Source organism: Ammospiza nelsoni, chromosome 15, assembly GCF_027579445.1.
Source record: "Ammospiza nelsoni isolate bAmmNel1 chromosome 15, bAmmNel1.pri, whole genome shotgun sequence".
In the NCBI taxonomy this organism is placed as follows: Eukaryota; Metazoa; Chordata; class Aves; order Passeriformes; family Passerellidae; genus Ammospiza; species Ammospiza nelsoni.
Genome location: NC_080647.1, coordinates 10,947,353 through 10,973,967, shown reverse-complemented (window position 1 = coordinate 10,973,967; position 26,615 = coordinate 10,947,353). Strand labels below are relative to the sequence as shown.

The following is a 26,615-nucleotide window of genomic DNA, read 5'->3' as shown; positions in this document are numbered from 1 at the left end:
CAGCTCTGACCAGGCTGTGGGAAAAGCTGTCTGGGCATGGTGGGGCACTGAGAGATGTTTTCAGATACTCCAGACCAGGAGTATCCTCTCATTAGGGGCCACACAGCTCAGAATGGAGTTGTGGGAACGTTTTATGCTGACATTTTTCTGTCAAAGCCAAGCCTGTTGATGGGAAAATGGTTAGTTGTAGTGAATATCCCATTTTGAAAAGGTTTTTTAAAAATGCATTTTCAGTTCAAAGTGCATTTATAACTTGACATTTAAGTTAAAATACAAAACAAACCTCCAGATTTACTGAAAATGATAAGGCCAAAGCCCCTCTTAGGTAGTTCTAAAGCTACTGAAGTATTTTTTATCGACAAGACCGTTTTGTTTTAACCTTTATTACTTCAGTCTTTTTTTTTTTTTTTAACTCAGTAACATTTTCTAGACTTTGGCCTTGTTGTCTAATTGATGTGTGTTTATTTTTATTTAATTTTTTGATTATCTAAATTTCTTTTAGGATGGCAGAGCAGTTTCATTGAGTGCAGCTGTTCTCAACCTGTCAGGGCCTGAAGGATGTCATTCCAGCCCAGTGGCACTGGGGGATCAGGGGCACTGCTGAATTCTGGACTGGTGACACTGGGCAGGAGTGGGACAGCACTGAAACCTGGCCTGGGCACTCTGCTCTTAAAATGAGCTCAGGCAGGCACTGTGCAGGGGAGCACAGTGAAGCTTTGCTGCACTCAGAAATCCCATCTGCATCTTGAGATCCTGTTAATGTCCCCTCACAGGAAACCTGGGGGGTTTAACTGGGCAGCTCAGAGCAACAGTAACCAGTGTGCCTGTGGGAAGGTTTGGATTTGTGATTTTTGCAGTTAGCGGGTGAAATGGTGCCTGGAAGCAGCGTGAGCCTGAGTCCGGCTCTGCGTGCAGTTGTGGAGATGTGCTGTGTCAGTGTGGAACCAGGAGAGGCCCTGGTGTCTCACATCCAGGATGGGCCTGTGCCCTTCAAAGGGCTTGGGGAACAAGTCTGAGGTCAGGTTTGAGTGCAAGAGAGAAGGTGGGGACCTTGTTTTGGGTGGTGGCCCATGAGCTCTGACTCAGTCAGAGGTATGAGGACATCCCTTCCCCATCAGTCGCTGTGAGTGTCCTAACAAACCTGCAGCATGGCTGTTAGTCAGACATCATTTTCTCATGGCTGCTTTCATTGCTGTACTGTTTTTTCTGTCCTTCTACACAGGATCTTGACTTAGAGGTATTTGCTTTATGTAGTGGGATAGAATATAAGAAAATAAAGATAGTATAGAAAATAATCTCACCCCTAAGGAGTTGCAGCTGGGCCAATTATCAAGGATTAGGAGCAGGCCTGACTTTAACAGGCCACAGGTGTAAGCAATGAGAAGAAGATGCTATAAAAGAGTGGGGCGGCTGGGTGAGAAGGGAGCTGCAGTCACTTGGCTGCTTTGTGAAGGAGAAAGAGTCAGTGCTCTGAGGAGCTGCCCATGAGAAACACCCAGAAGGTATGGAACTTTTGTGATAAGGAAACAACACTATGGAACTTTTGCAGTAAGATGGCAACAGCTTTAATGTGGATTTTTTGCTGTTTGTCAGTGCCTTGGCATCATGCCTTCTGTGTGCTTTCCCCTAGAAACACCATCCAACCAGCTCATGGGATTCCCCTGGACTGTAAACAGTTTCTTTTGCTCCTATTAGTTTGTTTGGAAACTTGGAAACCTGGAGTAATAATCATTGGTGTCAGACTATTATGGCTTATTAAGAGGAGCACAGCAATGGGAGCTACAGATAATTCCTCATTCTGAAAATGAGCATGTCTGATGTTATTGCTGCAGTAATTACCTAAAAATACTGAATACTTAATTACTTCCAAGGTGTCAATCTTCATAACAGCTTATTAAAAGATTCTAATGGATGTAGCAGCTGCTTCCACAAGCAAATCTATTTGTGGCTGAACCTGACATTCTGCTCTAAATATTATTCCACCTTGGTCAACACTATTTCTCCATGTATATCTTGTTATAGCTGTAACAGATTGGGAAGGGAGGGTTTATCCAACTGCAGTGGGAATTGCTCTGCTCACTCATGATTCCCAGCCTCATTCTGCTAGACCCAGTAGAAATGTTTGCAAAAATTATCACAAAAAAGAACTTGGATGGTTGCTTATGACCCTGGTATTGACTTATTGCTGTTTCAGCTGTGCAAATGCCTGGTTGATTATTCAAATGCTCCTCTTTTGGGAGTTGTCAGCTGGATGAGAGAGTTGGTGGGAGGGAACAACGTTCACCTGTGTGAACAGAGAGGGAGATTTAGGGAAAGGGCTGTGGACAGGGCCTGTGTTGTGGTGCCACCCATGGCAGGGCTGTCCCTGGGGCTCCTGGCAGCAGGATCCAAGTTAGAATCACATCATGGCCATGAGTTACCAAGGCACCATTCCTGCTTGTGCATTTCTATTGCTCTTCATTGCCAAAATGCCGGCTTGGCATTTTAATCAGACAGCTTCAATCTGGAGCTCTGTGGAAATAGTGAAGTAGGACAGAGCAGAGTTCAGAAATCGAAAATCAATTTCTCTTTTTTTTTTTTCCTGTACAGAAAATGTGTAAAAATAATACCTAAATTATTAAATACATGAACAGAAGCAACTTGAAGGCAAGTCTCTAATAACAGCATCTACCTTAACTTGATTAATATTGAAATCTGTTAATCTGTGTCTTCAAACCCTGTTGTGTTCCTGCATTGCTCTTTTCTTTGCTTTTCTGTCATCTTGAAAAATTTGCTACATCAGGTATTACAAAGAGCTGCAGGACTGTCCTTTCTCCATTTCAGCAGCAGTGTTTCATGCCTTTGAAGCACAAGGGTGGGAATGCAATCCCCCTACTTTGCAAATTTTTTAGAGGCTAAGACTGGATTACAATTTACTCCTTTAGACCTTGCACTCTCCTTAGTGTCACATCAGTGACTGGGACATTTAATGTCCTTTATCACCTTCTGGGCTGTCCTTCAAACACCTTGACCAAGTTAAGATTGGTTCCAGGTTTTGCTGTCTGCTTGGCTTTCTCCCACTGACTGAATTTGGGACAGCAACAGTTTTGGCCCAGGCAGAGAGACCTGGTTGGCTGACAGTGCAGAATAGAGTAAGAAACGATGAACAGCCTAATGAGAACACCTATTCTGATTTCTGGTAGTTTTCCATTCATCCTCTGAGCAAGTAACAGGTGTCTCGAGACATAAAGTTTGTATTTTGAAAACCTGCATTTTTCATTTATCACTGTGGGTGCTTCTCTGTGCAGCCTCACTAAATCTTCGGAGCTGCCACACTGCATTATGCATGTGTGGCACTGGAGTTTGCAGATACTAATTTAACCAAATGTTCTTGTAAAAAATGCACTGCAAATCTTGTTAGAGGAGGTGCCTGCAATGAGCAACACCTGAGTGGTGTCAGGAAACTGAGCTGGCTTTGCAGAGTTTTCCTTTCTGTGTTAGTTGGCCCTTGTCCTTGCAGGGCGTGACTGGCACAGCACACGGGGGTCCCTTTGGAGGGGAGCTGGGATTTTGTTAAACGTGGAAATTGAGGTCAAAGTGGGTCACCTGAGGAGAGGAGCTGATATCAGTGAGATATCAGTAGGCAGTGAGATTAATTCAGCTGTAGTGGGTGAGCATGAGGAGTTCTGCTGACTTCAGGAGCTGAGTGCTATCACTCATATGTGCAAATATTCAGGCTATGGATAGATGTGTAAGGAAAATGAGAATTGTCACCAACATTGATATCCTGGTAACACAGGGGTGGGCTAATCAGAATCACAGATTTCTAGGTTGGAAGAGACCTTTAAGATCATAGAGTCCAACCCATGTTCTAACACCACAACTAGATCGTGGCACCAAGTGCCACATCCAGTCTTTTTTTAAACACATCGAGGGATGGTGACTCCACCACCTCTCTGGGTAGATGATTCCAGTATTTGACCACTCTTTACCTACAGACCACTAAGTTGTTTTGATTTTTTCTCCCTTGAATGACTTTGGCTGAATTAAAACTGGTGTCAGAATCACATTTTTGACCTTCTTGTGCATTTTTCAGCACCTCAGATGTTACACAGACTGCGACTCCAAGCAGGAGGAAACACACCTCGCTAGAAAATGCTCTCTCTTAGGCAGTAAAAATGATTAAAAATGGAGATATGACTTTTAAAATGTCTTTCTGTTCTCAGGGATAAATCTGCTACTGAATTATTTCCTGGCATCGTCATCTGCATGAAAAAGGTTTGACTTTGGTGAGGCTTTTTTTTTTAATTTAGAAAATATTAAAATAAGGCAGAGAATGAATTCAAAGCCAAGGAATAGAAACAGAGAAGCTTACAGCTTCCTAAAAGTTAAATAAAGAAAATGTGTTGTGATGGTTCACTGGCTTGTATCTTATCATGCAAAGAGTAGCTACCATGAGCAGAGTAGTATATTCTGCAGTTTATTCTCTCTGTTACCCTGAATAATGAATATTCTTCAGAAGAGAATGCAAATGTTTTTTCTTATTCCTGTCTCTAAAATTGGGACAGAGAGTTTGTTTAAAAGCTAACAAAAAGATTAAAATGGGTTGGAAAGCCTGAAATTATCTGTGATAAACAATGCATTATGTTTTGATTTGTGGGCTGCAAGGCTGTCACTGAAATGTTCCTCATCTCATGTAATATTTTGTGCTGCTGCATTGCTTTTCAATTATACAGCTCAAAAGAAAATTTCCACTGACAAAAGCAGTGAAAACACATTGCTTTTAGTATTGGTTTTGGGTTCTCTCCCCTTCTTTTATAGGTCTCAAGTGTCTCTTCAAATATAAGTCCAAATGACAGGAGTCCAGGAGTTTGAAAGTTATTAGAGAGATATGAATATATGCAACTAACCAAATATGCTGTTTACAATATATCAAGACATGCAGAACATTGAGGAAAACTCAGTGATCTCAATATTTAATATAAGCTGGAGTTACAGTATTATTTTTTTTGCAAATGCAGCATATGTTAATCTATTGCTGAGCATTTGTCTAGCAGATTCAATTTCCACTCATAATTTTTCATTTATTAGTTTCTCTTTCTCATAAACACAGCTGTGTATTCTGATCTATGCTGTTGAGATCTGATGTGCTGCAGTATATGGGGAGCCCAAGTGATTTATTGTGGAGAGCTGGGGAGTAGATGAAATGGACTGAGGAAGAATATTGGAATAAATATTGGTTCTGACTTAAATTCACCTTTGCTGAGTTTTTACCCCAAACTTTTCATGAGTTGTTCATATTGGAGATGGACCAATAAATAGAGGAATGTGAATGGACAGAGGGATGGTTTGGAGCTCAGGAATAATGAGCAGTTCTGCTTTATTTGGCCCCAAATATCTCTGGTATGCAAATTCATTTGTAATGTGGCTGTATTGCTGAGGATCATACAAAGCTGATAACAATCCTGGCTGCCAGCACCACACCTCTTAATCTGAGGTTTTCTGAGAAAGGTGTTTGCAATCAAGAAGCTTTTGATTGACCTTATGATTTTGAAGGCACAATGAGAAAGAAATGAGTGTTTTATTTAAAATGTAATATTGACTCTGCCACTTATATGGCAGCTTGTTTTGAAGTGGGGTTATTGCAAAATTGTTTCAAAACAAAACCAAAAGCCAAAAAAAAAGCAAGACTCTTCATCATCTCCGGTGGTTTCCTTGCTGTAACATGTGTCTGATAATCATTGTGTATTTTATTTAGAATTTCTCACAAGGCTGCCTTCTCCAGGTGCACCAGCTGACTTGCACACAGCTGAGTTGGAGGGGCTTTTGGAGCTCACACCAAACCCTGTCTGAAGTTATTGAATATCTTTTCTTTGAGTTGAGCACCCTGCAGTTCACCCCCTGTGGATGGCTGTGCCATCAGGAGTGTGAAGCACAGGATAAGAGTCTGTGTAGGTCTGAGGGAAATGAGTTCAGCCATATCCCCTTGGTTTTTTCCTGTCTCCCTGGTGCTCAATTCTCATCTCGCTGGTGATTCCACCCAATGTCATCACTCTGCTGTTTCCACTCTATCTTCTGAAGAGTGCTGAGAAACAGACTCATTTAATAGATGCCACAGTAACCTGACCTCTCCTTCTCCTGCCAAGGGAATATTTTTCCCATTGCTGATGAATGAGCTTTATTTCCCAGGTCTTGCTTGGCATGTGGGGCCCATCCTGTGTGTGTGTGCTGCAGGGTGGGAGCAGGGCAGTGCGCTGGGCTGGCTGCTCCCTGCTGCTCCTGCACCCAGCACTGCCCAGTCAGGCACATCCCTGGGGACAGAGAGACATTTAATAGCAGAGCTGGTAGGGCTGAGAGGAGGACTTGTGCCTTGATAAGCTTCTCTTGTCTTCATTTTTAATCTCTGCTGGTTGGTTTTAATGAAATCTAATGCTTATCTACAGACCTTCTCCTGATTGCACCCTCTGGTTGTCATGGCCAGATGCTGCAGTGACAGTAAATTTTAAAGCTATGGGGAATCATTAGACTATAGTAGATGCATTACCTGCTGTTGTCTCACTTGTGAGCCCTTTCCTCAGCAGAGTAACATTCAGCACTTGGTTAAAGGAGTGCTCTAGTCCTGTGATAGCTTGAGCTCATGCAGTGATGTGAGAATTGTGTCTCAAAGAAGTAAAGAAACAGTGCTACATGCAGAACCTGCCTGTATCCTCTGGGGCTTGGCCTTTGGGGCACAGGCAGAGATGTTCTGCAGAGCACAAGGAGTTGGTGGGTGCTGCTGGGTGCCAGCTGCTCAGATGCACAGCCCTGGCAGGCTTTGGCTCAGGAAATGTCTCAGCTGTGAGCCTTGGAGGTTGGAAGGATGTTCAGGGAAAGCTTTGCTCCATGCCTGCCTTGCCCTTGCAAATGTATTTCCAGGCATTTGCTGCTGACAGCTGCTGGAAACAGGACAGTGGCTCAGTTAAATCTTTGGGCTGATCCCATGCATCACTTCTGTACTCATAAATATGGCATGCTAACCACTGCTGTTAATTACAATGGAACTTGCAATGATTAATTCAAATCACTATTCATTATTTCTCTAGCGTGTCAAATGCACTAGAAACAAAATCTGGTAGGTGCTGAGCATTAAGATCTGGCTGCAGTAAGAGATAACTCCTGATTTCTGTCTGTTCTCTGCTGGGCTGGGCAGCCTGGGCTGTGTGTGCTGGGCTGTGTGCCTGTGGTGCAGAGGTCGGGGCCCCAGCTGCTTGTAAATCACTGTATTTTCTGACTGGTGGAGTTTTGCTGGCTTAATATCAGTTTAAATCTGACCTCTGGGCTTGGGGTGGCTGCTCACAGCACTATTATTACCAGGCTTGATGACAAGTTACCTTTGTTTTGCAGCAGCAGGTGAGGGGGGGATCTCAGAGAGATGGTTAGTACCTGGGAGGAGTTCTGCAGTTACCTCTGTAGCTCAGAGGTTTTTGGCCAAATGTACAGACTCTTCATTCTTTTTCAATTCCCCTGCAATCATTTGCTGGGGAAACACAGGAATTCTGCATTGAGGTGCTTGGTAAACTTTGCCTATTGCAGGAACACTTAGCTCACCTTTTTTACAGCCTTGAGAGCTGGAAGGATGAGATGTGGGGTTTTGAACAAGCCATGGCAGGGAAAGCACGGCTGTATCAGCTGCTTACAGTAAACATGGGCTAAATGACTGCTTCATTGCTTGGAATTACTTGCAGTTTACTCCAGGATTAGCATATGCATGACAACTCCTGCAGAGAAGCTGATGTGCTTGAAGCATGTGATTTTTTTTGCAGCAGTGAACATTTATTGTGTACCCGTTCCTGATTGCTTTCTTTTGTAAAGATCATTTTTAATGATCTCTGACGACCCAGGCAGGGGGTCCTGAGCTGCTCAGAGGTGTGCAGGAGTTGGAGAATGAAGTTTTCTGGGGCATTGTAGGTGGTTTCTGGGACAGCACCTGAATTTGGCCACAGGCTGAGTGGGGTTCTTGCAGCACAATAAACAGCAAAGCAGCTGATTAGGCAGAAACAACTTTCAGGCAGCTTATTTCAGCTGATAATTTTAAGACCTTTAACAGGTAATCCATAAGCAAAATTTTAGTTGTCACAGAGATTTTTCTGTGATGACTTTTTTTTTTTCATTTCTCTTTTTGCTTCCTCTGGCAATCTTGTCTGAATTAATATATAGCTGAGTAGCTACTGACTGTGGCCCCATAGACATTGCTTACAGTGTAATACTTGGCCTTTGGTTAGACCTGCAGGAAGTTTTAAAGATTAATTTGGTGATGGGGTAGTGATACACACTAGCTACACTCACAGGAAACATCTGATCTAAGCACAATTAAAAGGGTGGATGGGGTAAGGAATGTTTTCCAATCCAGTCTTGCTGAACAGACAATTAGCAAGATCATTAAACTGCCTCATTATAACCATGATAATTACAGGATTAACACACTTCACTTCAATATCTCTAATTTGTTTTGTAATACAAGCAAGATGGGGAGATGATTCCTCTACATGTGAGACTTTGGACAGCTAGCAGCAAGAATTAGGGATTCTTGGTAGTTAAAAGAGCAAGCAAGGGTGAGACAGCTGGAGGAGGAGGGTGTGGGAGGCAGCAAGGGCTGCCAGCCCCCAGGTGATGCCATGGAAGTTCTTGGGTTTTGGATTAAATCCAGCTGCTGTGCTAGGTGCTGGTTTAGGTCTGGGAGAAAATTTCAGATGAGTTCCTTGTGGGTAAATAATTGCATCCAGGGAAAACTCTGTGCTGCAGGTTCTGATGGCTCCAGTGACAAAGCTGAGGAAATGCAGATCCTGGAGGAACTCAGTGAAACCTTGTCCAGGTGAGTCACTGAATGCACCAGGAAATCAGCACTCACAGCTCTTCCAGTGCCAGGGGAGCAGGAACTTCTCCAGTGCCCCCCTTGCCTGGGCTGGTGCCTTTGACACTGTGCTCATTTAATGAACCAGGCCACCTTTCCTTACATCTGCAGCAGGAATAATGGGAGATAGATTGCCAACAAAACTTCTCTCTTAGGTTCTGCACAACAGGTAGAAAGTCTGTTTCTAGTGTGCAGTGGGATGGGCAGCAGCTTGCCAGGGTGAGTGCAGCATCCTGGAGAGGGAAGGGAGGTTGTTATACCTGGGGCTGCCTGGAATTGCTCACAGCTGTGGGGCAGGGTTTGCTGTCAGTGTTTTTGGTGAAGAACTCCCTTTGTGCCCCATCAGAAACCTGCTGCTGGCAGGTTCCCAGCCAGATGTTTGCAGCTGGGGCAGTGCATGCTGCAGTCTCCACCCTGCTGCATTCAGTGAGACTGAGGGGCCAGACAGGTGTAATTTCAAACTGCAAGGGTGTTCTTGTGGCTCTCAGGGAGTCTGGGGTAAAAATCTCAAAGGTAGGAACCTTCTGGGGTCCTTCAGGAGCCTGGTACTTCTCATGCTGCCCTGGGGATAAAACACAGGGAGGAACTGCGCTTAGGAGGAGATTCTACACCACCATAACCATGTTGCTGTCCACTGGGAAACCATTTTTAAGACTGAGGAAGTCAGTCTGAGGCTTATGAGAGGAAGGTATCGAAATATAACAGCTTTCTGTAGTGTGTGGAGGAACTGTTAATGAATTTAAAGGAAAATTTCCATGTTATATGTTCAATAATTTATCTGTCCGAAGGGGAAGAGAAAATAGTTGGTCTGTGTGGCTGGCTAGCAGGAGTCACCTATTGCTTTGATAGACTGATGAGCTGCTCAGAGTAACTGCTGTGACCCTGTGCAGTTCAGAAAATATGATCCTTGAGGCCAGCCTGGTGGGAATTTGCCTGAGAATCCCTTTGGATATCAGAATAGGCCAAGGAATAGGTAGCTGTGTATCCATATGCAGCCAAACAGAATAATACATATCAAACAGATAAAAAAAAAGCTACATATGCTAATACATGATGTGTACATGAGCTCCAAAGATCATTTACTCCAGACACAAAGTAGTAGGTGCCAAGTTTGATCAGCGTGTCAAAGGTACTCTAGGACCTGTCAAATGTAGCTCCTCCATGTTCTTCTGAAAATTTTAACATGAAAAGACAAGGCAGGAAAGGGTCTGACATTATTAATGATGACAAGATCCTTCCCCAGCACTCCTTGCTTGTTTCCCCCTAATGAGCTTTGGTGGGACAGGTGCTCTGACAGGGAGCTCTTGCTGCAGCAGCAGCTCAGGGAGATGCTGAGATGTGAGGCTGGTCCCTGCCTGCTCCACATCTGGCTCTGGGTGGGGGCACAGAGCCTGGACAGGGCAAGTTCCAGTTGGTCAGCAAACAAACAATAAAAAAATAAACTGTAATCCAGTCTTGGCTTCTAAAAAAATTGCAAAGTAGGAGGATTGAACTCACAAACAATGGGAGTGCATTGCCTGGCAGTGGGGAGAGGAATTGAAGCCTTAAAGGGAGCTCAGATGGCCTGGGAGAAATGTTGAGTGTTGGGAAGGAGGTGAAAATGTAAAATGGTCTCTGTTTAGCTGAACCTGCTCACCAGCATAGATACCCAATGATCCTACTGGACACAACCCTGCCTTTGTTTGGGGTGAAGAGCTCTGCTCTGTGCCCTGTGCTGATTTCCACATTGCAGCTCTCACACATTTCAGCCATGATCAGGGCTGGGTTGAGCATGGGGAGTCAGAAACCTCACCCCAAAGCTGTGTCCAAGCACAGCACCAGCAGGATGGTCTGCTGAGGCTGAGGGTGACAGAAAGAGCCTCAGCCTGATGAGGAAAACCCCTGTCATCAGCTGTGAAGGTTGATTTGTTGTATCTGTGGGATGAAAAGGAGGCTGGTCAGAAAGGCAGGGGTGATTCTCAGGGCACTTTGCAAGGATCACTGCTCTTTGGGAAATATCTCCTGCACAAAACATGACTCCTCTCACCAGGCAGATGATGTGGGGGCTGCCCCTTCCCGGCAGCCTCCCTCTCTGGTGCTGTTCGGTTTCCCTGCAGCTGTACCAGCAGTGATGCTGTCATTGTAGCTCAGCCCTGACAGCAGTGACAGCAACCCATGTGTCATTTGACTGGAGAAGGGGCATCAAGCTTGTTTTTTCAGACAAGGCAGGACTGGAAGTTCAGCTGCCTGATGGCACAGGGAGGAGCTTTTGTCCTGAGTGCCATGTCAGTACCAAGCTGCAGAACATTTACTGAGCACTGAATAAAACATTTTCTCCCCTCCCCTTGCTGTGTGTTGCCAGCTAAGGAGCTCAAAGCTATTAAAATCAGCAATTAGTAGGGAGAGAGACTGGTGGTAAACCCATAGTTTTCCCCTTCTTGCTTATTCTGACATAATTTTAGTTATGTATTCTTTATTTTCTGAGTTTTTATGCCACTTTGACAGCACTGCCAAAGGAAGGAGGAAGACAAAGCCCTGCTGCATCAACTTCCATCTTCCATTGTAACTTGGGGTTTTGCTGTTTAATTGTTCTCTTTGTGCTCACAACTAAGGATTCCTGCATGGTTATTAACTGGAGCTGCAATTGCAAAGTTTATCTGCAAACAAAACAAAGCAGTCAATCGCACCCATTTGTTTCTTTGCAGCTGCCAGGTCTCTTACCCTTATAGTTTATAAATCTAGAGCTTGACTTGAATCCCCATTTTCTTCTCTTGAAATTATTTATTGCAGTGATTTATTTTCTGATATCCATTTATATCTAGCTCCATACAAGACCTCTGTTATTTTTAACCTGGTCAGAGGAGAATTGTTTGGTGCATGGTCCAGTTTTGTGGAGATGTGCCCACAGATTTCAGTGTAGACTGGATCAGGCCAGTGATGAATGAGGCTGTGACTGAATTTTTACTGCCTTTCATGCAGAAGAAGATGTGTCCAAACCCACTAAAATTCATGTGCCCAAAAGCGCTAAAATTCATCTGTGTTCTGTTCTGGGATCACATTAAACAAAAAGTGGTAAATGCACAGAGCTCCTTCTTTCTCTAAACACTAAAGAGTATTTAGAGAGTTGGCTCACACAAGCAACCTTGAACCAAAAGTCCAATAATCAGTGGGTGCTGTGATTGTATTCTGGAAAGGAAAAGGCAAATCTCTTCTGTCCTGTTTTGCTTCCATTTCATTTCTTGAATCAACAAAGAAAATAAATAAGTCCAAACTAGAGGAAAAATATCCCCATGAATGTAAATCTATGGCATGTAGTCTAGCACAGAATTAAAGAATTTCTGGAAAATTGGGAGGTAGTAAAAGGAAATTTAATTTTTTTTTCTTTGTCCAAATGTAAGTGAAGTTAAATCTCCAGTGCCTGCAATCCCCTGCAAAGCATCTTTCATTTCAAATTGATAACACAGCTGAACTGCAGTAGCATCATACCCTGAACAGCATTTCTGCTGTGGTCTGGGGGCTCTGCCTTCTTCCACATTGAATGTTTGAGCAGCAGATGGAGCACAGGACCAGACAAATACTCTGGGTCAGTGTGCTCAGAGGAGGAGGCAGGGCAGGAGCAGAGCAGCTGCTCCCCTTGGAGCCAGGGGATGAGGGTACCACGGCTGGGGCAGGGGAGGGGGCTCAGGGACCCTGAGGGAGCTTCCCTTGCCCTGCAGCAGAGCCCAGAGCAGTGCTGGGCACAGGGCAGCATTTCTGGGAGGTTAAAGGACAATGGACTGTTATTCTCTCCACCCTGGCTGCAAGAAATTAAATGAATGCTGTCAGCACTTGGAAGAAGTCTGTATTTTTGCTTCCCAAGTTTCAGTGTCCAGACTCCACTGATTATGAAAAGCCATCAATTTCTGAAAAAAAAATCCTATTTCAGAGAGGCTGGGTAATACAAACTTTCAAGGTTCAAAAACTGAATGGGAAAGGATAAGAACTCAAGGAAAGCAATCTTAGAGCCTGACACAAGACTTCCAAGTGTTTGAACTGGGCAGCCTGGGGTGAAGTTGTTGGCACATCCTTGGGACAGGCTACCTAGGTAAGAAGTTTACGTGCTGAAGGATTTCTGAGGATGAAATTCTGGCAAAGTTGAGTCAGGAATGATCATAATAACAGGAACATAGTCAGGAATGATTATGTTCTCGTTGGTTCTGGGGTAAGGATGAAGGGTTATTTTATTATACACTAATTTCATGTGTGTTCTAGCTTTACTGCTTATCATGTCCCTCCTGATTTGAAGCAACTTCTCCGTGCCAAGATCTTCTGCAGAGGGGAAAAAATGAATATTCTAGCCTCTGGGTTAAAAAGGTACCAAGAAATCCTGTCCAGTTTTTATTCCAGTGTTGTAGACCTTTGGGGATTGATCCAGAGCCTCTCCTATAGGTTTCCACTGTGCATTTGGTATGAGGGGAATGAGTTGGGAAATATGAGTAGGGAATTAGGAATGAGAAGTTCCATTTATTTTAATGGGTCAGGATATTTCTGTTGAGTAGCTGAAATGTGCTGAAACTAGGACATTTAAGAAAAAGGCATTTAAATTAGATGTTAAGGTGTTAAGAGATATTGAAACACCTAGGATTCACTGCTTTTGGTAGAGTGGCTGTGAACCATTTAAACATTGAGGTTCTTTATTTGATGTATTTTTCTGGTGGATCACACAGGGCTTTTAAACAAGGGCAAAATAATGCTAGGAACAAACTAATTTTCCTTGGTCCCTTGTTGAAGTTTCTCAGAGCTGCTGAAAGGTGCTGTATTTACACTGGGCCAAATACACCTCAGCAGGGAGAGGAAAATGAAAAGGATTTGCTGTATAGTAGTTTATCAAAGGTCAAATACATAAAACAAATTCCTTTTTGTTTCAAGTAGGCAGAAATAATCCAGGTATTAGGCTGAACTTTCTTGTACCAAAAGACAAAAAAGACTTCATGTAAAAGAAATAAAAATGTCAGTTGGAGGCAGGAGAGGAACTTTTTTTTTCCCGAGAAAACCACAAACCCTATAACAATCAGCCAGTTTTCTAAATAAATTTACTTGTTAATTGTGTAGCAATTTTCTTTAGTATAATCTTATTTACTTCTCTCTTGTTCTGTAGACCGGTGAAAAGAATAAATGGTGCTACACCTGTATTACTGCCCCACTGGAATGTTTCACTGACACAGAGCTGTGGCACTGCGTTGCCGTTCCCTCCTGAATACCCAGAGCAGGAGTGAATACTTCCTTTGGAATTAAAAATCAAACATTAACATTAAACACAGGAAGAGCCACTGGCTAATGGCAAAACCGATCTCCCAGGCCTGTTTTGGCTGTGGTGGGCTGTGAGTCCTGGGGCAGGTGATGAACTGCCCTTGCCTTGGGCTCCACCACGTGCCGTGTCTGTGTGGGCTTTTCAAACAGCCAGTGCTGGTTGTGGCTCCAGACCCAACATGTGTGAGACGACAAACACTTCCTTGGCACTGGCACACAAATTTTGCCAGTCTGGAATAAGAAGAAATTTTTTTTTCATGGCTGGATAATCTTATGGTATTCTTATGTTAGTAGCAATGTTAGTTATGTTGATAACAGTGCTCAAGCTATGAGGATTCAAAGTTAATCTTCTGAGGAGAAAACTAGTCAGATATAGAGAAATAAGATTATTCAGACCAAACTGTAGCACTGTATCATTGTGTCAGTGGATTTGGATATAGATGAAGGCAATAGAACTTCAAATTCTCCTATAAATCCACCAAAAATGCATTATGGTGAAAGGTTTACTTGACATTTATTCATGTATACGTTAATGGTGTGCACAGTCCCTGAGTGGGTTACCGTGTACATTCATGTGGAAAATTGTGTTTATTTCCCGTGCTTTGATGTGAGAGGGAGTTCCTACAGGGAGCTAGAGATTGTATCCACCAGCCCTGCCACCCTGACTGTGCATGAAGATCACCCAGATCTACACTCGTGCTCCTTTACTTCCTCCAGCCCTTAAGACTGTGCAAAATAAATATTATTTATTAAACAATAAACAATAATATTTATTTTATTAATGGCTTTATTAATAAATATTAATATTTATTAATAAATATTAATATTTTATTATTAAACATAATAATATTTTTATGTATTAATAAAATATTAGCAGCACAAAAATATCCAAACTCTCAGCCTGACATTCCCTTACTTACAGTAGGAGATAGCTTGGGCTTTTATGGATGTGTCAAAACTCTCAAGGCCAAGAGTCTCCAAAAGCAATTAAATGCACATGTCTGGATGCAAGAGGCCTCCTTCCCATAAGAGATTGTTGCTTGGTTTAGGGCTCAGTGTTTTATATTTTTTTTCTTTTGCTTCCACCTGCTTTGCTGGTGTAGATTTATTTTCCTGTTAAATGTGTGATGTTCAGTGCCATCAGAGTGAAAACCTCAAAGGACAGAATTTGGGCAAGGAAATAGGAACTTAAATGAAATAACAATCCCCTGGACTTTCCACAGGTAATAGTTTGAGGGGAAGGATTGCACATTGAAGGCAGCCTGACTTTCAGTTCGCTGATTATTTTTCTTGGAATACACATGTTAGAGCTGCTTAGGGTCAATATTCTCAGTGTGTCTCAGTCTTGGAGCTCAGAAAGCAATTACTCCTTTCATTCTGTTTGGGATGCTGCTGCTGCTGGCAAGGAATGAAGTTCAGGCTGGCTGTACCAAAGGTGCAGCCCTCAGCTGGAATGCCCTGACTGTCCTGGACACAGGGAATTGGCAGTAGGGATGGGATTTTGTGGCTGGTACTGAGCAGCTATTTATTTTAGGAGCTAAAGTATGAATCTTGAATGTTTGTCAGATGGTTTGCCCCATTCTTGGTGAAGAGATATTGTTTAATCGATAAAAATGAATAATTTAAATTCAATATCTTCCTGTCACTATCAATAATACTTTTGTGAGTGATGTATTACTGTTGTAATTGAATTTGTCAGACACCACCAGTTTTACATGACAGTTTGTTAAAATTTTAAACTTAATTTACTATAGGCAGTTGACTCGGGCTGTTTGAATTACATTGATGTTTTATCTTAAAAACATTGATTTTCCTAAAAGTGTTTTTTCTGTCTTTGTGTTTATTGCATTATTAACCAGGGAGAGTAAAACTAGTGGGAAGGCATGGTCAGAGTTGGAGTCTCACCCCCACATTCAAGCTGCTTTCATCACAGCAAGGAGGGTTTTGTGAATTCCTTTCCACCCAGATGTGTGGGCCTGTGGCTTTCTGCCATTTCTTCCCTCCCCATTTGCAGACTTCACCTTTTCTGGTGGCTTTTTAGCTGCTGCTCTTTTCTACCCTGTGTTCATCTGTTACTGGATTTGAGGAGTCTTGCTCTGTGAATTCATCATGTATGGATCTCTTCTATTTTGCAGAGGTGCTTGGGTGAATACAGCCCACCACGTGTTTAAAAAATAAAATTGGTGATCACCAGAAGACATCAGAGCTCTCAACTAGTGTTCAGGCACTTAGGAAACATAGATTCTGTTTAAAGGCATTATGAATAATAAGTATTTCATGCAGATAGCCACCTTTTGAAAGTGAAACTCAACTTCCTAAAGCACTTGGTTAAAGTGATTGATGTTTTTGTCCGCTGTATAGAGAGGAATAATCAAACAATTATAGTAATCCTGATAAGAAGGTGGGAGGGACAGAAAACATAGCAGACAGCAGCTGACTCCTGCTGAGCAATGCAAAGGCACAGTGTGACTGCTGAAGGTGTCTTTGGAGGATTTACAGCATGTGTAGCTCTTGCTGACTTCTTTCCCCCCTCACTTTCTTCTGGAGCCATAATTGTAATCTGAGTAATTTCATCCTGGAAAAGGAAACAGAGAGCAGCAATGTGATGGCTGCAGTGATGCCCTGAGCAGGCCCTTGGGTAGGAACCTGCTCTATTTCTGTTTGTGGGAATGGACAGGAGAAATCCAGCCCTGGGGAGGCCAGCACAGGCTCTGTGCACCTCTTACAGTGCTCTGGGCTCATTTTCCCCACATGTAGGTGGTTCTTGCTCCCTCTCTGCTGGGATAAATTTCCTTGGCTGCATTCTTGCAGAAATGTTCTCCCTGGGAAGTTGAATGTTCCAGCTCTAAACTAGAAACGTTTTTGCGTATTAGTTTTACAGCAGGAAAAATGAATGGACAGAGTCCAATAGATCTTATGTCACCATAAACATAATTTCATTGTTTGGCTTGATGTTTGGGGATTAAAGGCCAGCAAAAACAGTGGGAAATGGGTGAAATGAGCATGTGCCTGTGCTTTCCATATTACATCCTTGCTTATTATGTACGTGCACTGCTTTTTGTGCCAGAGCAAGCCAGAGCATTATCCATGCACCAGAATTCCAGTGTGCAAGGGGATGGGGTCTGCCCAGGAGAAGGCACAGGCTGGAGATGAACCAGCTGATGGATGCAGTCCTGGCAGCACAGGCTGAGATCAGCCAGGAGAAGTGACTTCCTTGTGCTGAGGATCTTTGTGGCCACTGAGGAATTAAAAAAAAAGGGACTGACTGCTTTGGTAGCAGGTGAGAGGCACAGAGAGGAAAGGGGTGAGAGCTGAGTGTCAGTAACCTCTGCAGAGAGAAAGTGGTGGGTTAGGGAATCACTTCTGCTGCAGTCTGCTGAGTGGGTTTGAGCAGAGATGCAAAGGAAAAGGTGTTTCAGGGGCTGTCTCACACACCTGTGATGGTTCCTGCTTGTGTATGACTTCAGAGGGGCATCTCCAGAGACTTTGGTGCTCTGTGCTGCCCTGAGAGAGAAGCAGAAGGAAAGAGGGGGAGGTTTTCTGGCTCCAGGCTGAAATTCCAGCCCCACTTGCAGCTGTGAGGGCTGACAGGCACAGAACTGCTACTGAAGGTGCCTAAATTTTAGATGTTGGCATCTGCCCATTTCGTTTCTGTGCTGAGTACTCAGGGCAACATAAGCCCCCAGCCTTCCTCCTGAGAACTCATCAGCAGCCACATTTTATTCTTTTTGCTGGTACCACAGTCATTTTCACAGCATTCCACTGTAGCTACACAAAGAGTGGATTAGGAGTTCAAGTGCAGGGAGAATAATAGCAGCAGCAGGAAGAAGTGAACTTTTTGAAAAAGAGAGATGCTATTTTTCATGCAAATGTTCTTAGTAATGAAGAGCGAGGGAAAGGAAAAACAGAACATACATCACGCAGAGGCAAAATTGTTTCAAAATAGGACATTTTTCATAGGCTGCCAGGAGGTGTTGCCTGCTGTTTATAGAGGCTTTGTGATGCACTGGGAGTCACTGCATGGAGAGCAAGCCCAGGACTGAGCAATGCCAGTGTCTAGCACAAGATGTCTAATTGCCACATCCTGAGGAGGACCTGTAACCACTGCCAGGTGACCAAAAGGAAAAAAAAAGGAATAATAAAATCCACCACACAGTTTAATTTCAGAGTATGATCTGCAGCAGATGCTTTATTCTGAAAAAGGATAGAAACTGTTTGCTATCTGTAGCAGTGTATTAGGACCAGGATGACGAAGGGCTTGACTTGCCCTCTAAGTCAGGGATAATAATGAATGTTTCACTGCTGTCAGGTTTAATATGAGGGAATTCATTTGTTTTGCTTCTTGTTTCAGCAGTATTGAAAGATTCTGGCCTGGGGGCTTCTGGGGGTTGAGATTCTCTGTTTGCAAGGCACAGTGGAAATGAGAGGTCAGGCTCCACTCAGGCCCTTCAACAGTACTTGTACTGGGTCACTGAGGGCTGCACCTGGGTTGCTGTTGTTTTTTGTTTGTTTTTTTGTTTTTTTTTTTTTTTTTTTGTTGTTTGTTGAATTGACCCTGGGTAGAGGTAGCACTAAGCAGTTTGAATGGTACTATTCAGTGTTTTACAAAAACTTAGCTATAGTTGCCCATTTTGGTGTGTTCTTGTAGAATTTACTTTTAGAATAAGAGTATTTCAGTGGTATTAGGGATCTAACCAAGAAAGAAACTTTTGTGAAGCCTTAGGAAGAGTGTAAAAACCTTTGTATGTCTGATCCTGCTGGAAAAAGCAGGGCTTCCTGTTAGGAGTAGTTGAGAAACACTACAGAGGTTGCTTTAGATGCACTTGTAATCAGAATTTTTCTGATGTTATTAGTGAATTTGTAATGTAAATATCATACCAGTTTTAATTACTTTGCAATTTAATATGGGTAGGATTTATTGCTGTGTTTTGTGACCTGTGATTTATTTGGTTTACTGTAGCATGCCTAATAGATCTCATGGGGTAGTGGAAGAAAGAGCACATGTTGCTATAGTAATTATATGCCCAAATCTTTAAATCTCCCTGTCTTATTCATTAACATCTAAGGTTTCTACTGCAGACCTTTCTGGCGTACACATGAAAGACACCAAGTCAAATTCATTGCAAAATTAAAGCTGTTGGAGCCCCAAGGCATCCTCATCTCTGCAGAGTCCTGACAGAGTGCCAGAAACGCCGTGTCTGAGAGATTTCTTGCTAGGGGCTCAAACCACTATTTGGAATAAGCCTTTCAAACACCTCTTTAGATCAGCAAACCTCTCTGGCAAATGTTGCATCTGAGAAGAGTCTTAGCAGCACTTTAGCTTTTGCCCAAGGAGAACAAGATTTGGTCTTTACACTTGACTGCAGCCAAGCCTCCCCCACGCCAGTGTCAATGCCCAAAGCTGCTCCACTCTGGAATTTGGTTTCTCAAGTGTTAATGCCCAAAGATGCTCCACCTGTGAGCTCTTTTAAAGGCATTTGGTTTCTCAAGGGTCAATGCCCAAAGCTGCTTCACTCTGGAACAGGCACTTGGTTTCTCCACTGCTCTCCTGTGCCCCACAGTGAAGTTCTGGAGCACCCCAGTGCAGTGGAGGATGCTGCAGTGCACAGCAGCAAGGCTGGGTGCTGGATCCCTCCAGCCCCCCTGAGCTCTGGGAGAGCAGGGTCCCACACACTGCATGGCCAGGCAGGAAAGATATTTCTTGAGAAAGCCAAGATATACCCAAAATAAGCTCAATTCCATAATTTGACCTAACACCAAACCAAGGACCTGAATTCCATTTTTCCTGTGGCTTCTCTCATTGTGCCCAGGATATGTAGCAGACACTCTTCCTCCACCAGAAAGGTCTGTGCTGAAATGAATGCTTTCCAAGGGCATCATATTTGCTTTAGAAACTGTGGATTAAGGATAAATATACTGCTCTGCCTGTTTGCCCAGCCTCAGCAGGTGTGTGAGCAATGCTTTGCAGAGGAGATAAGACAGAAAGCCTTTAAGAGCCACATAAACCCAAAACTGACCTCTGCTTTATTGTGCTCCTTGTACTTTTATGTGGCCAATTCTAAAAATTTTCCAACCTCTGTGTCTGAAGTGATGCAGTGAGTTTTGGGGAATCCAGATGGAAGTTTATTTGTCAGGCTGCAAGGGCCAAAGAGAATTAGGAATTAAATGCACCATAATTTTCCCCCCTCACTGGAACATTTGCAGGATGTAAAAGGTGCATTCAGGATTTGAGACAGTGATGAGAGGGACAGATTTCTCTGACAACTTTCTTTAACTCCCATAGTGCCCCTCTTTTATTTGGAAAGAACAATGCCAGCTGATAATGAACTACTTTCTATTCAAGGCTTCAAGTCAAATATTCGTTCCTCATTAATAATTCAATGTGACAAATTTATTACCTTGAAGGTGCTGTGAGGCAATTAGACAATGGGAAATTGTGTCTTCCTTTCAGCCCACTTAATTGGCTTTCAAGTGTGACATTCATCAAAACCTTGACTTTTCATGTAAACTTTCCATTATGCAAGGCATGGTTCTAACGGTGGAGCTACAGGCATTTGGAAAAATTCACCTGGGTGGGAACTTCACAGGTAGTTTTTAATAGCAAAAAGAGTGGGAAGGAGAGTGTGCGAGAGTCCAAGAAGATTTATTTAAAATCAGCAGAGAAATTATCATCACTTGGTAATTTTCATGGTGTATAATGGCCTGTAGTTGCAATGTCGTTTTAGGAGTTAGGGCTGTTTGCCCTTTCTCTCAAGCAGTGCTACAAAATTGCCAGTAAAATTAACATCTTTATAATTTCTTTCCCATTTTTATGTATTGTTTGGGATGTAATAGAATGAATTGGTTTTAAATATAATCTTTAGTACTCCAGGTATTTTAAAACACTTCACAGACTAATGATATGTTGTTAAACAGTGATAGAAAAGAGATTACCTTTCTAATAAGGACCCTGGGCAAAGAAATCATTTGAACACTGGATTTCATATTCTTCAACTTCATTTGTAATGTGACTGCCTTCAGTGTTGACCTTTAAAACACTGCCATAGAGCTCTTGAGTCTAAGGAGCAGCTTTGACCATAGTAATTTATTTTGCAGCACTTGCATGTATGTTTTCAATTTCTGACATTCAACCTGAGTTTTTGTTATTTACAGGGCTTTTTTTTTTTTTTTTTTTTGTATCCTGTAACTTATATATGGCTGCAATCTTTCAAGGACACCCTTGAAAATGAAATTGTTCATTTCAAAGGTCTGATTTGTCCTTGTAAACTTACACACAGTTGAAAATAGAACAACTTGTTTTAAGGATGTGCAAAATTAATCAATTTTTTTATTATTTCACTTGATGATAATTAATTTGGTTTATTGAAAATGCACGTCACTAGCATCTTCTTCCATCTACAGTGTGCTTTTAAAAAATGAGTGTGTTTTAAAAAAGCCAATTAAAAACTTACATTTGTCACTTTGTAGATTGCTCTGTTAGCATGTATTTTATCCTTTCATATTTTGTGCTTTCTCTCCTTGAAACACTGAAGGACTGGAATGGACTTTTCCAGCTGAGTTGAATGTTGTTTGTGCATGGAGGGACTGGGGCTCAGTGTCTGGTCAGAAGGGCAGGAGGATGGAGCAGGACAGATGGACATAGGATGGAGCAGGACAGTAGGACGGCAGCAGAACAGGAGCCTCAAGCAGGGGCTGTGCCTTGTTGCTGCTGCACTGCCCTTGCCCTGTTGAAGTTTCTGGTCCTTCTCACCCTCCACATTTGGGTTTTGGTTTTTTTAAAATATTGTTTCTTGCCAAGTTAATGCAGAGAAAGCAGCTGTGTCTGCGTTTGAATGTTCCCAGTTAGCTCACTGGCCTGCACTAACAGCCTGCATGAAGAGCTGCTTACATGAAGTCCATTTTTATCTCAGGACAGTGGTGAACTCTATCCTTCAGACAAAACAGAGAAGGAAAGGAACTGAAAGGGTTTGTGATGTTTGATCCAACACCCAATAGCATAAATGAGATTCTAATCCAGCTAAACAGGCATGCAAAAGAAAGTGGACACAGTCAATTGTAAAGATGATATTTTCTGGAGAAGTTAAGTCCACTGGGATGTCCTGTTTGCAACTATTTTGCTATGAACAGTTTCAATAAAATCAGGTGTATTTCTTTTTATAGACATACAGATCATGTTTTTCAGGCTTAGTTCTGCATATAAACGGTCCAAATTTAGTATAACCTGTTATTTAGCCTTCTTGACCTTTGCAGAGATCTCACCACTTGTACAAGTTTCTTGTGAGCATCAAACATCAGGAAGGGAAGCAGTCCTAGAATAAATTTGTGCTTACCATGCACACATATTATTCGTATGGGAAAAATTATTAGTCCCAGTAACATCTGGATAGAATGGAGGTAATAGGAGTTCATGTTTGAAAGACACAAGGGTTACTCATTTTTAGGGCTTTTTTTTGATTATCAGTTGTTAATGACTAGAAGAGAGATTGTGTTTTGTTATAATTATGATTTCATTAAGAAAATTCAAAGTCTGAAACAAAATGGCCCATAAGGATAGTGTTGACTTCAGGGGCAGCTTAACATTCAAGGCATATGTTACTCTGTTTGGAAATGGAATTTAGGCTCCAGTCCAGAACAGTTAGGCATGTCTTCAGCTTTTACTACTTCTATGGTGATATTTGCTATCAGAATAGTCATATTGATGATCAGAACTTTACTGGGACAATGGCCTAATTTAATTTGTATTCTGAGAGGAGACCATTATACCCTTTAGCACATGGAGTTCATACACCTGCATATCTGGCAGCTGTGACAATGCATTTCCAGACCCATGAGCACTTACTGTACTATATTCTATTGGAGTGAAAACAATAGAGGTAGGACATTTGCAAGAGAAAACCTAAATATTTATTACTTTCACGTAATGTTTTATTTATATGGATCCAGGTTTCTTAGTGAAAATCTGAGGCCAGTGAAAATCTGGAGGGTCTTTAATGAACTGCATGATCTTTAATGAAGGTAGTGCATATCAGTGACATTAAACAATCACCAGAACAGAAAAGATACCTGGAATATTGACAGGTTCACTGCTGAGTGCCCAGCCCAGCATGGCTGGTAGGTTACTGTGCAGCATTTTGCTGTTTGGAAGGTGGATGGGCTCAGAGCTGGTAACATTAATATCCTGAGAGCAACTTTCTGATTGGCAAAGCTGAAGTTGTTGAAATTGCTCTTTCAGGCTGAGTGGAAACTTTTAAAATATTCAGGTACTTTGGCAAGTAGATTGAGGAGAGCAGGTGTTTGAAGTGCCTGTTTATGTGTCTTGCAGAAATGCTGTGGGTTTTAGTGACTCTGATATCCATGGCTCCTTGTGAACCCTGATAATCCACCTCTGACAGCTGAAGTAGGTACAATGTTCCACATAAATACCTGTTGGCTTGATGCCTCTCTGCATCCAAACTACGTGATTTTTTAACCAGCTATTTATGCTGGTGTTGCCAAGTACCTAAAAAGTTCTCAGAATAATACCTTGTGTTTCTATCAAGAGACCTCAAAACACTCCTTGAGTAGGCAGAAGTTTTTTACCTTACCCCTCTAGCACTGAGCTCAGAGAGGCAGGGACAGCATCAATGGTGGGCTGCACATGTTCTGAGTTGCACATCAGTTAATTTGTACAGCCTGGATGGGGTCTTGTTTTCCTTGGGATGCAGAGGCACCCCTGGTTTGGATTGGAATGGAGCTGGAGCTTTGCCTTGGCTGTGTTTCCCTGGGAGCCCAAGGGATTTGCCCACAATGATATAAAAAACTCTCCACAAGAAATAGGATCTGTGTCTCCCAGTCTGTTTCAGACTATTCTTTCCTGCATTTGTCAGAGCTTTTCTACTTGTTTTTGTTGCTTAGCAAACCTATTATGGAGCTGATGAAGAGGGATTCAGACTGTCAGAACGTTTGTTAATAAAAAAAAAGGAATATAACTCAGTTTTTAAACAGGAGCATGAAATTTAGCCTGATAGAGAATGATAATAGCAAGGAAAATATTTATAATAATTCTCACACTTAGAACAGCTTATTTTTCTTTTGTTAAAAATATCTTTCTAAACACTTGTTTTCTAAAGCTTTAGTCAAATTAAACCATGATTAACATGTCAAAATCAATCTTTGTCCTTTTTTGCCTTTCAAGTCAATCAAAAATATTCTATTGTCAACAAGAGAAGGGGAAAAATTGAAGGTCAACATTGCATCAGTCTTTTCTAAAAGCTCTGCTTTGTAAATTATTTAGGGACTCAAATCAGTCAATTTTTTCTTTTCAGTGGTTGGACAATAAAAGCAAGATTTACTGCAGCAAGTGAATAATAAAAAAAGAATTAACAGAAAACAAACAAGAAACCGTTCACTTGGCAACCTTCTGCGTTAATCAAAACCTGAAGACTAAACTGAAAGATCAATATTTGGCTTCAAGATGAAACATAGCAAAGCTTTCATTAAAAAAAAAATTGGAATAAAAAGAAACATAGGCCGTGTTAATCGAAAAGAGGCAAATACAAAAATCCATATAGTCTTTTGGCTATCTGAGATAAAATGGCCCCATTGGAGCTTGACAAATTACAGTATTTTTATGCACATATCAAAGTTCAACTTGATTGTCTCATATGGGGGAAAACACCATCTGTCTGTATTCTAGAAATAATCTGCATAATTGACTTCCAAACAAGCCTCAAAGAAACAGGCATTTATCACCTTAATTGTGACAGGCAGAATGTGTGTCCCTGCTATTTTATCAAGATAATAGTAATAGCACTGTGGATACCTGGTATCTTGTCTTGCCCTAAATTTTTTTTTTCAATTTGTGTGGGTGGGAACTGGATCCTTTGAGTTACAACTGCTCTGTCAAATCACAGAGGAGTCAGAATCACCTGGGACAAAAATAGCAGAGTGAGACAGCACCAAAGGTGGGGACTGAAGGTGCTTAAGGGCTTGCTGGAATTTGGAGAGGGGAGCAAAGACTGTTGCAGGAAATTTGTGAGAGGACAGCTTGAACACCATAGGTACATCCACAAGGTGCATATAAAATCCAGTTAGGAGGGAATTTGTTTGGGTTTTAAACCCAGAGGTGCAAACTCCAGTGAGCTTTGGCCTCCAGCTGAAACACCCTGGGGAGCGTTACACAGCTCCCTCTGTGCCCCAAGAATTCTGCTCTAAGGAACCAGCAGCAGGGGCAGCTCTCAAATTTGAAACCAGTGAGTTCAGATTAGTGGAAAATATTTAAAATTGACCAGTAGGTAGAAATCTTGCCAGCAGTATCTGAAAAACATGAGGGTGCAGTGGTGTTATAACCTCTCTGCCACATGAGTACCTAAGCGCCTCACTTCATAAAATTTTGTAATAACAACCCCTTTATGACTTACACCTGGTTATAACATAAAGGATTGATTAGGTCTTGAATCTTACAAGGAGGGTAGACAGCATTTAAAATATATAGCCTAACAATATATTTTCACAAGATGAGCCAACACATTCTCCTGTAAAGTCAAGCTGGCAAACACGGCCGAGGCTCAGGGCAGTAAATAAGGATATCTGGCCACACTCATGTCCTCCAGGCCATGTCTCCTCCTCACAGCCAGGGATGAATTACAAGAATGAAGACTAACTCTTCCCACCATGCTTCATTTTATTAATTTTTTTTTTGGTCTCCTGCTGAAGGATTGCAAGGAAAATATCCCACTCTCCCCCCCCCCTCCATTTGGCAAGTTTATGTTAATGTGCCCCAGTATTTACAAGTGGGGCATAAAAAACTGACAATTTTATGTTGCTAATAAACAAAGTTTTTTTGTAAGCAAAATGTTCTGGCATTATATTCAGAAATCCAATTTGGAGAAATGCACTTGCATGTAGGAAATAGCAGAGTTGTTGTGTAAATCTGAGCTGAAATACTGGGTTTTGTACTCACACACAACATTAAAGAAATTACTGAGAGAAATAAAATCAGCACCCGTGAGCATGGCTGGAGGTGATGTTTCCAGTGGTGTGAACTAAATGGGAGGCTGCTGGGGAGAGGATAACAATGAGGTGGACAAAAGTATGATGGTACCATAAAAATCAGTTAGAAGGCCTGGAAGCTGGTCTTCTCCATATCAGTAAGGTTTGTCTGAGGGATTTTTTTTTCCTTTCACTAAATGCTAAGTTTTGTTTATTACATCACATCTATTTGGAAAAATTTAATGTTTTAATTATTTTTATGTATGGCACTTCTGTAAATGAAAAATATTTCTTTGTGCATTGTGTTTTAGCATGAGAGAGGAAGGAAAAAATAGGAGAGGTATGCTTTAGTGTGTAATTTTTGGTTTTATGTATGTATACATGAGTGTGCCCCTTTGTGCTATATATATATATAAAAATATATGTTACACAGATCTAGAAAAGTGTGCTGTGTCTGTTATTCCTCCCAAGTCCCTCCCTTGCAGTCTGTGTGACCTGTTTCTTATAG

General features: G+C 42.0%; 1 long non-coding RNA gene across 1 annotated transcript; it reads left to right on the top strand.

Moving 5' to 3' along the window:
- Window positions 1-1,414: 1,414 nt before the first annotated feature.
- LOC132080222 (uncharacterized) lies at window positions 1,415-14,183 on the top strand. The gene is made up of 5 exons (XR_009419531.1): window positions 1,415-1,502; window positions 4,206-4,268; window positions 8,761-8,830; window positions 13,100-13,201; window positions 13,986-14,183. It is a non-coding gene; the product is annotated as an uncharacterized LOC132080222 (long non-coding RNA).
- The last annotated feature ends 12,432 nt before the right edge of the window (window positions 14,184-26,615 follow it).